The 12,548-nt window shown below is 44.6% G+C and overlaps 1 protein-coding gene across 1 annotated transcript in view; it reads left to right on the top strand.

The window, feature by feature from the left end:
- Positions 1-12,548, top strand: part of EXT1 (exostosin glycosyltransferase 1) — a 349,708-nt gene that overhangs the window by 173,326 nt on the left and 163,834 nt on the right. The gene's annotated exons all lie outside the window — the stretch shown is intronic.

The following is a 12,548-nucleotide window of genomic DNA, read 5'->3' as shown; positions in this document are numbered from 1 at the left end:
AAAGGCTCGGGGTAACGAGGAAACAAATTCGGTTAGAATGAATAAATAGGAGGTCCAGGGACGTTCCAGAGGGGTTGAGTCCATGCCAGCGATCCGCCATACATCATTTATCCGGGCTCTGGCTGACGTTTTAATAGTCTGCTGTAGTTTTAATAGTTTGATTGGTTTAAGAAGAATACGGTTATTGTACCTGCCCTGAATTAAGCCGGGCACTGAAGGAGCTTGTTTCCTGCCTCATAGATTTGCCTCGACTGGTTATTCACCCTCCGAGATAAGTTGGCGAATGGCAGAACAGCTCAGCCACCGAGGCCCCGGCTCCAAGCAGGATAATAACTAGTGGGGGACGCACAATGGCAGTACCGGCCCTTTTGTGCAAGCTCTGCTGGTTTTTGTTCCCTTACAAGAGAAGTTTGTGTGACTTTGGGAGTTGGTTGCATGCGTCTGCAATAAAAATGAGGCTCGGCCTTTGTAACGTTTTGATTTAACGATGAAAAGCGGACAGACGGGTTTAGAAGAACCAGAGCTGAAGGTGGAGGAAAAAAGTTAGTTCTTTGTAGCCAATCAGATCTTTGCTTTTATTGCAGCTGGTTAGGTTATTAGACTTAAACTGGGTTTTATCATCCAAAAATGAAACAAATTGCTAAAATTTAGTTAGTGCCCCACAAACGTGTACCTATTTTTTTTTCTTCTAAAATAGGTCCCTGTATGTCCCTCAATTTTTTTTTTCTTTTTACCTGGTCTGGGTGCCTTTGCCTAACTTTGCAGGACGCATGCCAGCACTTGTAGCAATGCAAGTTCGCATCCGAATAGCTTAGCCTTGCCATGCAGGCTACAGAGATTCAGGTCTGTGATGTGGGGAACTGCAGCGTTCCTTCCAGAAGCCGAATAAGGCTGTTTCCCCACCCAACTCCCCTGCGGGGAAAAGCTGCAGATTCGGCACAGTGATGTAAACCTTTTGTCTTATGCTTGCTGTGGAAGAGGCAGGAAGCTGAGCAGTAGGGAGGAAAATGGAACACTGGGCGGGGTTACAAAAAAGGGCAGAAGTGATGTCACTTTTAGCATCACAGAGAAACAAAGATGGAAACCAGCAGAAATATGCTTTTCCTTTTTTTTTTTTTTTTTTTTTTCATATCGGCTTTCTCCTAAACTTGACAGAGAACGCTAAAAACAGGATAAGTAGGCTAAATTAGTCATTGCTCATTGGATGATTTTATTGTATTTTTTTTTTCAGTTAATATGGAGTTTCGTCCCACTTTAAGAGATCATTGGTTTCTTAGGGAAAAACAGTTTGAGGTCATGGAGAGGTTTTTGTTTTTTGAGATAATTGCGTTTCCAGCCACTGATCCGAAGCCTGTAAATCTCGCTATGATGTAGATGTGGCGGATGCAGGAATGAAGTACTGCAGAAGCTTGGCGAGTGCGTGCTTTATATCCAGTTTAATATTTAATCATTTAGTTTCAATATTTAATTCACGTGGGAAGTCATGCCCGCTGGTTGCACTGAAGTCCGTACGGCGACAGGAGGCGGAGCTCTTCTGTGTTTATTTCCTGTAGACGCCATTCTTGGCCTTCCGAGATCATATTGTGCCGAATGGCTGTGGAGAGGTACAAAATTAATCAGTTTATGAAACTACCAGCTCCGACTCCAGGTACCCAAAATTACTCCACAGTCCTGCTTAAAACAATCCTGAAGTGAGTTAAAAGTCAAAAATTATATCAAACAGGGTGCCCTTATAGGTTCTGCTAAGCTCATCCAGATGTGAGAATTTTACGGCCCAGGCAGTCAAATATTATAAGGCAACAATACTGGCAACTGAGTGACCCCAGAGGCAGAGCTTTAAGAGCTTTGATAAACATAGAGGTACCCCTCTATTCACTTCAAGTAGCCTTTATATTAAAGCATTTTTTTAAATCACAGGTAGGGGACACTCCTATCTTCTTCTGGAGTAGAGAAACAGTGCATAAATACATCTGAGGGCTGGTGCACACCAAGAGTTTTTGGTAGCGTTTTCAAAACCGCTGCCGCCCGTGAAGACGCTTGGCTAATGTATCTCAATGGGATGGTGCACACCAGTGGTGTGAGGTTTTTAGCAAACCGCAAATGTGGCTCCTGTAGCATTTTTGCGGATTGCAGATGGGTTTCTGCCTCAATGTAAAGTATAGGAAAAACTCAAACGGCTCTGAAAAACGCTAGATCAGAGCGGTTTGCCAGGCGTTTTTGTTACAGAAGCTGTTCAGTAACAGCTTTACTGCAACAATATATGATATCTGCTACACCAAAAAGCTCCAAAAACCGCTAGGCATGTTTAGAAAACGTCTCTAAACATGCCTAGAATCGCTCTGAAAATCTGCTTCAAAAACCTCTAGCGCAGGCCTGGGCAAACTTGGCCCTCCAGCTGTTAAGGAACTACAAGTCCCTCAATGCATTGCGGGAGTCTGACGGCCACAGTCATGATTCATAAAGGCAAATGCATTGTGGGACTTGTAGTTCCTTAACAGCTGGAGGGCCAAGTTTGCCCAGGTCTGCTCTAGCGTTTTGCAGATCTGCTAGAGGTTTTTGGTGTGCACTGGGCCTAATTCATATTGGCCAATTTTATCACTTCCATGTACCATGAGGGCCAATGTATTTTGGCCCAGGTCCAACAAGATAGGCACATTACAAATAAGCTCAGAGGAGACCTGGACCTCAAATAAAATTTCAAGAGATTCTAATCAGTTTCCACACTGTCTAACACTACAATAATGTTCTCCTTGAATTCTGACTTGAAATTGCCAGCTTTCTGTGTGATCTGTGCAACAGGGAAGAAGAATCTGGTTGCTTGGTGCCAAAGTTCGCCTTTTTTTCAGGCCTGTCTTAATGTAACAAGGCAACGATTCTCCTTTTTTTGACGTTCTACCAAACCATTGTGCCTGTGAATTCCCCCCTCTCAGCCACTGATGAGGCAAAATGAATTGTCACATAAGCTGCCCTTCCTTGTGAGCCGGGCGGTCAACTCCTAATAAGCAGCCAGAAATCGATCATGTGACTTGCCTGTCACAGCACATCGCCTGAAAAGGACAGCATATCTGCACCTGATGAGCTAATAAGGGTTTACTGAATGCTGTGGTACATGGGGTTCAGATGTAATTGGGAGCCTGGAGACTAGCATACGCTTTGTTTTTTGTGTTTGTCTTTTTGCCTAGTTAAAAGCCCTTCAGTAGTAGCTCATTGGCAAGTGCGCAAGGACTGCTAGGCTTCACAAGATGGCCGTCATTTGCTTCTGTTGTTTGAGGGCAACCTTTTAAGAATGGATTAAGCCTTTGTTTCAGGCCGCATTCACAGCAATGTTGCCGAGCTGTGTTGTAAAGTCTTATAACGCAACTTTAAGCACTGCAAAGATCAGCCTGTGGGCTGTTTACAGTGCAACGTTAGCATTGCATTGTAATGTGTAGGGTTATGGTAACGCACGTTACAATGCGTTACCTCTAAACACTGTTACCAGGTACAGGGAAGCATACTTTACATTGCCTGTAGGCTTTACTGTACCTACTGTATTCAACAGTAACGCAGCATTAAAGTGCATAACCACCTTTTGTTTGCGTTGTAATGCTGCGTTGTGACTTTAATGTCCCATTGCAACGCAATGTCCAACTGTGAATAAGCCCTTAAATTAGTGCTGAGTGTAATTTTGCCTTCTTATAACAAAGTATTTGCGATATTTCAGCTTTAAAGCTAATGGGAACCGATTTAGAAATAAGTCAGATACTCGCCTAAGGAGAGGGAAGGCTCGGTCCTCATGAGATTTCCCTCCTCTCCCGGTGCCCGGTCCTGCTCAGGATCCCCCGTAGCAGTATTCGACCAGTTCGGTCAAATACTGTTGCCGCCGAAGGGAGGTTTCGGAAGTCTTCGGGAGCACTCGGGCTCCCAAAGACTGGCTGCTCCATACTGCGCATGCGCGAGCGTCCTCTATGACGCACTCGCGCGTGCGCAGTATGGAGCCGTCTGTCTTTGGGAGGACTCGGCTCCCAAAGACTTCCGAAGTCCCCCGCGGCAGGGGGATTTGAACGGAGGATCCTGAGGGCACCGGGAGAGGAGAGGGAAGGCTCATTAGGACTCAGAGCCCTCCCTCTCCTTAGCCCTTAGAGCGCTTTCAGCGCTGCAAAATTGTTTTTGTATCCCTATTCAAAAGCAATTTTTTGCTCCGCAATTCAGTTTGAATAAAGGTTTCAATATTTGCCTGGTCTGCGTGTGATGGATTCCGGTGCGTAGCCCTGACCCATTGCACAGAAGCTTGCACGTGGTCCGGGTCCCGGCATGTCGGTAAAAACTTTATTCATAAAATACAATTACTCGTTAAAGTCAGTGGGTTTGCGTTTTTCAGAATGCAGATGCATCGCAAAACGCTCAGCAGTGTCACTCAGCCCTTTATGAGCTACTGTGGTTTTCCTGGAGGAGGGACATACAGAGAGGATTTGCATATGCGGGAATGAGGCATCATGGGAAAACCACACTTGCTCACTTAAAGCTGAATTATTTCCAATACCTTCTGTTTGAAGAAGGCAACATTACATTTATAATTGCTTTTTAGTGGGGGCTTTTTGGTCTCTTATGCTAGGAACACCCAATATATGTTTTTTGAGATCGATTCTTCGCGCGATCGATTTACCATTCGATTCTCTGCTTTTATTTTCCGCTCGTTTTTTAATCTTTTTTTTTTTTTTCCATTCACCTCTGTGAGAAATCGAGCGGGAAACGGACATGACGGAATTTATCAATCGAAGTCCTCTATCGTAACGATTCTACCACAAAAACGAAATGTGTGTTCCCAGCATTAACCCTTTATACATTGCAGGTGGTTCTGGGTCTCCCTGAGCTCTCTGGGTATTCCTTGTAAATTAGTCAGAGGTAACACTGAGCGCAGAGAGGTCACATGTGTCGAATTTGTCTGCAGAAAATATCCAGGGATGAGATACAAAGTGCTTCTTTCATAATTCCTCATGTGTGATGGACAGCCTGTCCCCCTGTGACCTCCGACCCCGGTGGGGGGGGGGGGGTGGATTGCTCATCTTATCTTGTTTCTCTGGAGCACTAATCGCTCTCTGCCTTGATGTGTATCTCATGTCCGCATAGCTTCCTCACACAGAGGTTTAATCCCCATATTAATCAGCGTGACTGATGAAGCTCTGCAAGGCCTGTCAGCAGCAGCTATGTCAGCTATGTCAGTCCACTCCCAGAAAGAATTTTAATGATATTACTTCTCTTATTTGGTATTTATTAGTCTCCCGCCTGTTTGACTGCAGTGGCCGGGCGGCCGTGGGAATGGTCATGTGAACGGCGAGGAATACGCCTCATCTGCATTGTGGGTAACTACAGTTGTTCACTTAAAGAGGCTCAGAGACGAGTTTAAGTATAGCTCTGATACTTACCCGGGGCTCCCTCTCGCCCCATAAACACGTCTAAGTCCCAAGCCATCCTCTCGTGGTCTGCCGTTTAGCTGCGGTGATCTCCGTAACCAGCCTCAGAGACGTCAATTCGGGTCTGATGCGCATGCGTGGGGGGTCTGAGCATGCGCAGTAGACCCTGACTGGTATCGACTGAGGCTGGTTATGGAGATCACCGCGGCTAAACGGCAGACCCCGGGAAGACAGCGTCGGACTTAGACGTGTTTATAGGGCGAGAGGAAGCCCCGGGTAAATATCAGAGCTGTACTTTAACTCGTCTCTGAGCCTCTTTAAAGGAGCACTGTAGAGAGAGGTGTATGGAGGCTGCCATATTTCCATTTAAGCAATACCAGTTACCTGGCTATCCTGATGATCATCTGCCTCTAATACTTTCAGCCATAGCCCCTGAACAAGCATGCAGCAGATCAGGTTTTTCTGACAATTTAGACAAATAACACAAGATTAGCTGCATGCTTGTTTCTGGTGTGATTCAGCCACTACTTCAGCCAAATAGATCAGCAGGGCTGCCAGGCAACTAGTATTGCTTAAAAGGAAATACATATGGCAGCCTCCATATACCTCTCACTACAGTTCTGCTTTAAAGCTGAATTATTCCAAATACCTTCTACAAACTACACTGAGCGTTGGCTTTTTAGTAGGAGGGCTTTTCGGTCCCTTTCAGTCCCCTATACTTTCCTAGTGATTTTGGGCCACCCCGAGCTGCTTGCTATTCTGTTGTACTGGTCCAAGCCCTACCCCATACAGCCATATCAATCCCTGCCATGCACTGATGAGGACCATCACTCAGAAACAGGCTGTCGGCATGTGTTGGGTTGATGTGGCTCTGTAACATTTATAATCTATAGGTTTGCTATACACAAGCGGTTCTGGATGTGAGCCAGGCTTTTGGGGCATAAAGAGATAATTTGCATATTCAGCAGTAGTGCATTGTGGGTAAGCAGTTACACACTGAACACTGAATTATTGCAAATACCTTCTGTTTTAAAAAGGCAAATCACACTGCGCTTATTCACTTTTTTTTGTCTTTTATCCTAGATAGAAAATGAGGAGATTGTTGTTTGTTTTTTTTTTGTTTTTTTTTTGCTACCAGCTTAGAAGTATAAGTTTATTTTTAATCTGTGCATTTTTAAGTAGTGGCAGAATATGTTTAATTTATGAATGCAGCTGGGTAGAGGTTTATGCATATGTTATTATGTATATGCCTGTTTATATATAAATGCACATGGGATGACTAATACACTGCTATGTCATGTACTGTAAATCATACTACTACTAAAAATTCTATACCCCACTCCCTGCGTGTAACAGGTCTAAATATACCCCCTGATAAGTTACTGGGCTTAGTGTTGAATGAGGCTACTGTAGATGAAAGGACCAGGATAGTGAAAAAATGGTTACATTTAAAATACATATTTATAAGAAGCACATTTCTCCCAGAATAAAATGTACCATAAATTAGCTATCAAGCTATGATTTAAGGGGCCATGAGCTCCGATACGCGTGAGCTTTTTTAACTTTTTGTACTAACTGATGTGACAATAAATGGAGATGTTTTTTCACCCAGTCATTGGTGTAGAGAAACTTTCCTTTCCTGCTACAATAAATTACTTTTCTCCTAGGCTGCTGTCACTTACAGTAAGCAGTAAAAATCTGACAGAACTGACAGGTTTTGGACTAGTCCTTCTCCTCATGGTGGATTTTCTGTATTTCCTTTATTCTTTAGTAAGGAACTGTAAGGAAAAGATCTATAGAAGGATGCCAGCCACGAACACTTTAATTCCAGCGCAAGAGACTTGGGCGCAGCAGTGAGTAACTTCAGCGCCGTCAGAGGACAGAGCTGAAGTTACGTATAAAACACTCTAATTTGGCCTTAGCAATTAGTGGAAGCCAAATTATTTCATTCCCCATCATCCATGGCGGCCTGAAGGGGGAATAGTATTGAACATCTGTGGGAATTTGTGCAGGAGCAGGATAAGCCATACAGGCTGTATCCTGCGCCCAAGTCTCCTGCGCCGATTCCTCTCGTACGCTGCCGGCCAGCCTCCCTACTCTCTTGCAGTTGGACTGAACAGCTGCAATTTAGTACGTGCTTTTTAAAAATAAAGAGAACCTTGAGGATCCCCCACAAGGAGATGGACTAGCCTAAAACTAGTCAGATCTGTCAGATTTTTACTGCTTACTAAAGTAATAGTTACGGAAAAAATATTTTGAAAAAGTAACTTATTTAGAAACAAACACGTTTTAATATACACATGCATTTTACATTTGACAAATTTTCACAATCGTGGTCTTGTAATATATGGCTAAATGGCCGAAAGCGGAAGGAAGGGTTTGCTAATGCACGCTGTTCAGGGTGGAAGGGGCGGGGCACGGACCGAGCTCTCTCAGGAAATTGTAGTGTTTAGCCCTGGTAGTCTCCTGCAGGAAGTGGCTACTGACCAAGTACTTTAAAAATGATTTAAATGACATCAATGAAACAAGGAGCCTTTGCAAAGAGGTAGCCCAGATTTATAATGTATCAAAAGCCGGGTCAGCTCTATTAGAATCAAAGGTCCAGACTATTTATACACAGACTCTAAATGGAGGAGAGAATCTGTCACCTGCCTCCTCAGAGGTTTGTCCGCAAAGACGGTACAATAATAACGGGAGAGATTGGCGTACCAGGAAGAGAAGACCTCGCTGCGGTGATTCGGTTTCACGTATACGAGGCCTGCTTCTACGGTTAGCGTTATCAGCCATGCATACGATTGTCATAAAATCCTGAGCCCGTTGTTGTGGACTCCGCCATCTTGGCGAAAGCTGCTCATTTCTTTTATTGCCGCTCCTCCCGGCACGCTTGTTGTATTTTTTTTCTAAGCTCCGAAACCCAATAGACCTGCTTTGAACAAAAATACAAGGCCATAAAGTGCGCGGAGGTGTCCCTCCCCCTCCAGGCTGAATTACGGCTTTGGGCCGGCGCGATAAAAACACACCGGGGTGATATACCGCTCCCCCCCGGCCAGCCGGAATATATGGAGTATGATTTCAGTGCGCAGATTTAAATTTTACTGTGGAGACAATTTCTTGCAAGCAGTGAGTTAAGGTCAGCTCAGGTGATCCTCCGACAGCGGGGGGGACTCGTGCGGGCGGCTGCGGCGTGATATACTACGCCGCGATTGCCGGAGGAGCGGCGACGTGCCGCACAGGTTAAAATGGCTTATGGAATATTAAGCATTTTCACGTGCGCTCCAGTCATAACTGAATGAGTTTCTTTAGGACCCTGCCTGCTACACCAAGTGATTATAAATAAGGTGTTAGCAGCTTACCCATAATTCCCTCTAACCGCGACTTCAGTTAAATTAGGAAAACTTCAAAGGTGAAATCCCTGAGGTGGTCTCACACGGTAAAAAAAAAAGTACATTTAAAACTATAACAATAATTTTTTGCAATTGAAAACATTAAAACATCCAATTGAAACGGACGGACCAGACAGTCAAGCGTTTGGGAAATTTGGATTGATAATAGGCACCTCTAGGACTTCTCTCATACTAGATGTGGAAATCTCTCAGAGAGATTCACACAAAGCAGCAAGAAAGACCTTTTATATTTTTTTAAGGGGAGGAAAGAGTTTCCATAGAATATCCCCCCCCCCCCCCCCCCTTTTACACGTATTTCATTACCGGGCGCTAGGTTAACCGTTTTTGTTTAATTAGGGTTGAAGGAAAATCCCTCTAGTGATGGACATGCTGTCCTTGTACTGTAAGGTATTTTGCTTGTAGTCCTTCAATACCTTTTTGTTAAAAACTACCCAGCAAGCTCGTGAACCAGAACTCATTAGAGTGTGTAAGGGAATAATCACAAATACCTTCTGTTTTCAGAAGAGAGACTTTTTTGTTTTGCATACCATTTTAGCAAGTGGGCTTTTGGGTCCTTTGTAGCCCCTGGGAGTTCTGGTTCAACACGAGCTTGCTGGGTACACTAACCCTGGGAGTTTGAAGTCCTATCCCATAGAGCCGCATTAATCCATGCCATGCACTGATGAGGATCAACCAATCCGAAACAGTCTGTGTGCATTTTGAATTATTGTGGCTCTGTACTATTACCAAGCTGACACATCATTGCATTCCAGCGGTTCTGGAGGTGTGGCCAGCTTACGGGGCAACAAGGGATGATTTGCATATTCAGCAGTGATGCATTGTGGGAGGCATCATATGCTCACTCCAACCGCAAATACCTTGTGTTTTAAGAAGGCAAACGTGTTTTCTTGTTTAAAGTTGTCAAAGATTTCCATTAGAAAGCATTCTAAATGAAAAGTAGTTTTAATATTTCCTGTACTATACAGGTTTGCCGTAAAGCTTTTACAAAAAAAAAAAATCCCATTTGCTGAAGAGGGGTTATAGTTGCAGTGAGGAAGTCTTTGCCAGCGCAGGAGCCAAGTCCCTAGACTTGGTGACTGATAATTAGGCCCTGTTATGTGCCTTGTACAAGGCTCGACTGCTCAGTATAGATGGTCTGTAAAATGCAAATAATTCTGGGTTGCTTGCAGATTGCATTGAGCTTGGTTTTGGGCCTATCAAAATTGTCAGGACTGACTTTGATTAGCTAATTCTAAAGGTACATACACACGTCTGATATTTCTGAACGACTTGTTGTTCAAACCGGTCGTTCCAACTGTCGTTCAGACTGATAGCAGCAGTTTTGACTGATGCGCTCGGGGGATCCGTGGACTAATTGTCGTTCGAACGACAGTCAGGTCCGCACATGTGTACAAACGACTGACGCTAATAGACATTCAAACAAGAAGTCGTTTGAAATCAGTCATTTGATCTAGATCGTTGTTCTATCCAGTCCATTGACCAGTCAAACAACATTTAAATTGGCTGTAATTAGCATTTCAAACATTTTGTCGCCTGTGTGTACAAGGAGTCTGAACAAGTTTTTGTTTGAATGACAAGTCGTTCAAACATCCGGTTTGAACGACAATCTGGCATAAAGTCAGACGTGTGTGCATGCGTCTAGTGAAGCGCGTATTTGGAAGACTGAATTATTTACATCTCATTGACGATTCTCTTTTGCCCAGTTCTTATGAACTTCTTGACATAGACAATAAAAAAGGAATAATGTGGCTGGCTTTTAAAGGGGCACTATGGCGAAGAATTGTAAAATGTTCCCAGTAAAATGGGGGGGAGGGTGGTGAATCTTCCGTCTTCTTCGGTCGTCCCTCAGCGCCTCCCACGATGCGCTCCACACGCGTCACGTGATTACAAACCCTTCCTCCTTCAACCAGGAAGGAGGAAGTGTTAGTAATCATATGACCGCCGCTTGAAGCTCATCGTGGGAGGTGCCGAGGGACGACCGAAGATGATATCAGACAGGTAAGATTCACCCCCGCCCGCACGGGTTTACTGGGAGATATCCGGATAGAACTATCAGGATGTCTCCCGGATCCGCATTTGAGCAGCACTGCTGGCCAGCTTCCCTGCTTACTACAGTTTTTTTTGGCAGTTGGACAGAGCAACTGCCATTCACTAAGTGCTTTTGAAAATAAATAAATCCCTGAGAATCCCCCATGAAGAGATGGATTAGTCCAAAACCTGTTGCTTCTGTCAGATTTCTACTACTTAGAGTGGGTCCACACTAGACCCGGTTGCAGGACGGACACTGCAGTCCGGATCAGGGGAAGTACCCACCGTACTGCAAACTGATGAAAGTGCATCAGTTTTGCATCAGTTTCCGTTCAGGTTTTTCCCTGACAGAAAACGTCTCCATCATTAGGAAGGAGTGGGAGGATTTTTTTGGGCCAATCATAAAGCTCAGGCTATCCGTTTTCACATCCGTTTTTTGCCTGTGGAGCTGGAGATGCGTTTTCTCATTACTTTCACTACCCCTGCGTGTATCCGTGGTCCTGATCCGTTGCGTGAAAATGCAGCAGATCCGGACCTTTCGTTCAGGTTTTGAAAACGGATCCCCGCAAACGCAGACGGATCCGTTTTTTACTTGGGTGAGGCTGGCTGCTATTTTCAACATTAGTATCCGGGACTCCGTTTTTCATCAGGTTTGAAAAACGCAGCCACGGATACGTTTCCGGACCTAGTGTGGACTGGCTCTTACTGTAAGTGACAGCAACATAGGAGAAAAGTAATTTATGGCTCATTTTACTCTGGAAACAACCTACTCCTTATTTGATTATGTTTGCACATATTTTACATTTTTAAATTTTTCGCTCTAGTGCCCCTTTAAAGAAGAACCTCATCAAAGGTTGGTCAAGACGTTTCCTCTTTATGCTTTGTGCAGTTTATCTTGCTGGTTATCAGCTCTAGCATGAAGCACTCAGGATCTTTGGCTTTCCCCAGGCATTCTGTGTGAAGATCTCCTCATCCACATGAGGCTTGGAGGCCAGAGCGAGTTCATTCCGCCAGACATAGGTCTGAACATGCCTGGGAGCAGACGTGAGTCAGCGGGTCGGTGTGCAGCGCTGGGTGACCTCTGACTCCTGACAAGCGGGCGTAAAATATGCAACAAAGTGGAACTTTCTGTTGGAGGTAGAACTTCAGAAGATCTGAGGCGGCGGTGTTAACCTTGTGAAAGCTTTGGGGGGAATCCTCCATCCTCTCCATAATGCAGGCCAGGTGTTCCTGTCTCTGCAGGATATGGGAAGATATATGGGCTGGAAGTCTACATGAGCCATTTCCGGCCTCATTCCTCATGTCTGTGCCTGTACCCGAGTGGCAGAACATTAAAGGACCCCTTTTTGTACATGTACCAATGCATTTTAAGTCCCAATGCAGCCACTGGTTAACGGGTTTTTTTTTTGTTTTAGTTTTTAATTGAGTTTTTGAAGCTTGACTGGATTTGCTGCATGCTTGTTTCAGGTGTTTGACTCTGATACTGTTGATACATGAAAGATCAGTAGGACTGCCAGGGAACTGGTATTGTTTAAACCACACGTGTGGAACTCCAGGCCTGGAGGGCCAGATCAATGCCAGTGTTTAGGATGGACTGAGAAAGAGGGCAATGTGTTCTACCTGATGGACCGCGCCTTTGATTCAGACCCATCAAGTAATTTGAGCTGTGTCAAAACTGTGTGAGGATCTCGGCCCTCCAAGGATCGGTGTAATGTCTGATTGC

This window comes from Hyperolius riggenbachi, chromosome 5 (assembly GCF_040937935.1).
Source record: "Hyperolius riggenbachi isolate aHypRig1 chromosome 5, aHypRig1.pri, whole genome shotgun sequence".
NCBI lineage: Eukaryota > Metazoa > Chordata > Amphibia > Anura > Hyperoliidae > Hyperolius > Hyperolius riggenbachi.
This window is presented reverse-complemented; position numbering and strand designations above follow the sequence as displayed.